Below are 4,755 nucleotides of genomic sequence, written 5' to 3'. Positions count from 1 at the left end.
GCCAGGAGACGGAGTCGTGACGAGAAGCGCGCGCAGCCCGAGGGGAGGAGTGCACCACTCCCGGAAGCATCTCCATGTCCCGGCGTGCACCAGGGCCGAGGGTGGGGGGCTCCCTCTGTCAGCAATGTCGCCAGATTGGACAGGTTCACGCCCAATTGGGCGCGTTTTCTTGTTCTGCGCGGCTTTAATAATAATAATAATCCTTGCATTTGATATAGCGCTTTTCACGTCGGGAGGACGTCCCAAAGCGCTTCACAGAACACACTGTAAAGTGAATTGACTGTATATTTGTGGGCGAACGCGGCAGCCAATTGCGCACAGCAATGTCCCACAAACAGTCGTAGATTGAAAATGACCAATTTAATTATTGTTTTGTTTTGGAGGGATTATTATTAGGCTCTGTGTGGAGTAAGGAAACTTGCCCAAGGTTTCGCCCTCTGCCTGGAAATGAACTCAGGTCTCTCACTTGCAAAGCGAGTGCTCTAACCACTGAGCTACAGGACTCCAATTAGGAGTCCAATCAGGACTCCACCCGCTTTGGGCGGATGCCTAATTTTTTTAATTTTAATTGAAACCTGCAAACCGTGCTTTTCCCTCTTTGAACACCTTTTCTTACTCAGTTTCAAAAGCACTAACCTAAATTGGCCACTCTGCTTCCCATGGGAACAGCCCATAATATTGGGATAGCTTTTAGGCGAATATTTGGTGGACTTTGGGCTACAAAAGTACAGTATTGTATTCTAATTTTTTGCAACCCTGACTGTCAGTGCAAAGCACCCGCTACTGTTTGTTGTTGATGGGTCACAGCTTTGGGCAGGGCTTGGGGGAATGAAGAATGACTTTGTCATCTCTCAGCTTTGTTCTTTCCTCTCCACCCACTCCCTCCGTGAGCCCCTCCAATTGGGTTTCGGTGCTGCCCACAGCAGGGAAACTGCTGTGGTCAAGGTCACAAATGACATCCTGACCATGTGTGACCAGGGCTCCCTCTGCCTTGTCATCCTCGACCTCTCCGCCGCTTTTGACACTGTGGACCATTCAATCCTCCACCACCGCCTCTCCCACCTCAACCTCCAAGATTCTGACCTGGACTGGTTCAGGTCCTACCTTTCACACCACCTCCAATTTCTCTCAACTAACGGCCTCTCCTCCAGCCCCCACACCGTCTCGTGCGGCGTTCCTCATGGCTCTGTCCTCGGTCCCGTCCTCTTCACCCTCTACATGCTCCCCATTGGTGACATTATCCGCAGACATGGGGTAAATTTCCACATGTATGCGGATGACACCCAACTCTATCTCTCTGCCTCCACACTCAACTCCAGGACTACTGGCATCCTGACCGACTGCCTTTCCGACATCAAGTCCTGGACAAGGGACAACTTTCTCCAACTCAACATCAGCAAGACCAAGGCCCTCCTGATTGGCTCGCACCAGTGCCTCTGAACCTCAGGCGCTGGCAGCATCAGCCTCCACAGCTGCATACTCAACCTCACTAAGCCAGTCAGGAACCTAGATGTCTTGTTTGACCCTGAACTGTCCTTTCTCCCCCACATCCGCGCCATGACCGGCACTGCCTACCACCACCTTTGCAACATTGCCAGACTCCGCCACTGCCTCAACCCTCAGGCTGCCAAAATCCTTACTCACGCATTTGTCACATCAAGGCTCGATTATGGAAATAGCCTCCTCATCGGCCTTCCCAATTCTTCCCTTCGCAAGCTACAGATCATCCAAAACTCTGCAGCTTGTGTACTCTCGCACACCAGCCTCCGTGACCCTATCACCCCCATCGTCACCCGACTCCACTGGCTCCCCATCCCTCAGAGGATCAAATTCAAGATCCTCATCCTCACTTTCAAGACTATCCATGGCCTTGCCCCCTCCTACCTCTCTGACTTGCTGACTCCCTACCAATCGGCCCGCTCCCTCCGTTCAGTGGGCTCCAGCCTGCTCCATGTCTCCCACCCAACCCACCCTACCATCAGTGGCCGAGCTTTCAGCCTCTCTGCCCCCACACTCTGGAACTCCATCTCACAGTCCCTTTGCCTTCTTGTTTCCTCCCTTGCCTCCTTCAAGGCCGATCTCAAGACCCTCCTCTTCGATCGTGCCTTCGATCGCCCTCCCACCTCTCTGCCTTCTCCCACCCCCACCCCACCCCTTCCCCATGCTCGGGTCCTGAACCCTGACTGTCCAGCACCTTGGAACGTCCTCCCAATGTGAAAGGCACTCTATAAATGTAATTTTGTTATTGTTGTTGTTGATTGCAAGGGAAGGGTCAGATCCATGGTTAATTCAAATATTTGCGCTCTTGCGGTAAGCAAGAGAAAATATTAAGACGGAAGAAAACAATTACTGCATTGCTGCTTGCAGGAACATTACAGTAATGGAATCCTGATGGTTAGTTCAATGCTGCAAAACAGTATATTTGAATGTACTTACTATTTTATTAACCAAAATTCATGTGAAGATTTGAAAACAAACAGGAGTGTAAAAGTTTGAGATGTATAGGGAGAGAAACATAAAACAATCGAAAAAATAAGTGGATCTGATTATTTTACATTACATTTATTTTGTACGATACAAATTTTAACCAAATACATTAAGGTGCCTTGATTTACACATTTTCTCAACACGATAACCTGAACAATATATACAGTCGATGACTATTATACATTCAATGAATTTGTCGTTGATAGACCAATCAAACATTTACTTTTCTTCATGAGGTTGCTCTTTTTTTAAAAAAAGGTTGATTGACAATTTTGGAATCAAATGCAAGACATGCACAAGTTCTTAAACAGCAAATGAATTCTAGTTTATGATTATAACTCCATTATCAATGACATATTACAAGTAGAAACTGAGATTAATTCAAAGTATATAATGGCAGCAAGTTAAATAAAGTTGTTTAAGATAGAATGCAGGTCACTATTGCTTGGCTTTGTAAAAGAAAAGTGGAATGATTAGCAGTATGGTGTGTTGAGATTATATACACTCAGTTTTCTTTGTCACCAGGCCTGTTGTAGAATATTGATGTGTATAATGCTGTATTTAGCCTTTATTGTTTTTTTAAAACATGTCCTTGTTCATATTGATGTTTTTTTCTGAGTCAGTGGCAATTATTACAACATTGTAATGAAAGTAAATTGTGCATTGTAGAACACCCAATAGAAAGGTCATTTTAATGTAGAACACCAACATCTTTTGCATTTGATGAGCAGATCTGAAATGGCCAGCTCAGATAAGACGGTGAGTGAAGGATAAGTTTAAAAAAACTGATGGGATAAAATAATCAAATGTAGTTTCTCTTATTTATATACACAGCACTGCACAAAAGAGAGTGAGGGGTAAAAACTGCACCCAAGTTCCCAGACTGACAATCTCAAACAAATGTGCTGATGTGTTACATGTTTTTACTACAGTGCTGGACATTGTTAAGTGCTACATTCTGAAACCTCTTATCAGCTTATTGAAGGTCTGGACATTGTTCTGCTTGCTCTTCTATCTGGGAGGTAGGAGATAAGATAGATGGAAGTTTGAGACCATGCCACAACAACTATATGGCCAGCAAAGAGTGTGACTATTGTAAAAGGTCAACACTAAATTTTGCAACAATTAGTCTCAAGCTGGTTCATTAGTATTGAGGTGACCTACCTGATCCTCCCTCAGACAAGTGGCTACGGTACAATGAATAACCCAAGTCATCACATTTGGTCTAAGTCGAATAGACCTGAGCTTTTCATTTCAAAACCCATTTTTGAGCTGGCAGCCCATTCTCATGGTAGCAGCACTTGAGTATTTCGAAATCAAATAGTCAGTTTATTTTCACATATCAATCTGAAAGAGCATTATAACTGAGACAGTCAAATGGGGTCTAATTCATAGTATCATATAGGCCTTGTGGTCTTGGCTGACACTCTGGTGCAGTACTTGGGGGATAGGGATCATACTGTTGGAGGTGATATCCTTCAGATGAGATGTTAAACTGAGGTTCCATCTGCAAGTTCAGGTGGATATCAAATAACCCATGACATGATTTGCAAAGAGAAGGGCAAAGAGAAGGGAATTTTCTCTCTGTCCCAGCTGCTAGATAAAATTGATCGTTCTAGGCTGGTTGTGGGACCATACTATGCACAAAATGTCTGCTATATCTACCCATAACTACAGTCACTACACTTCACTGCAATACCTGTGAAACCCTTTGAGATGTTTTGAAGTAATGATGCTATAAAAATGAAAATTCTTTCTTATCGCTTAAAGAATCTCATTAGAATTCCCCTCAATTTACAGGAACTCCACTCTAGAAATACATGTGTGCAGTTGCTGAATGAGTTCTTATTTATGTGGTGTCAGGTGTCAGTTTGCAACACTCTCACCTCTGAATCAGAACGTTGTCGGTTCAAGCCCAACATTAGGACCTTGAGCTCCACAGTCGAGGATGACACTCCAGTATGCTACCAAGGGAGCACTGCATTGTTAGAGGTGCAGTCCTTCAGATGACATGTTAAACCAAGGTTCTGTCAGCCTGTTCGGGTGGCCATTCATCCCATTGCATTTTTCGAGAAGAGAACAAAGTTTCTCCCAGTGTCCTGGCCAACAATCCCCCAAATTAAATGAGCATTCACTTCATGGCTGCGTACGGGGCATTGATGTGCACAAATTGACTGCCACATTTGCCTACAGTTACACAGTCACACTTCACAGTAAATCTTGGCAAAATGCTTTGAGACGTTACAATGAGGTGATACAGCGCTATAT

The sequence above is a fragment of the Callorhinchus milii genome, unplaced genomic scaffold, assembly GCF_018977255.1.
Source record: "Callorhinchus milii isolate IMCB2004 unplaced genomic scaffold, IMCB_Cmil_1.0 Scaffold5, whole genome shotgun sequence".
Classification (NCBI taxonomy): domain Eukaryota; kingdom Metazoa; phylum Chordata; class Chondrichthyes; order Chimaeriformes; family Callorhinchidae; genus Callorhinchus; species Callorhinchus milii.
This window is presented reverse-complemented; position numbering follows the sequence as displayed.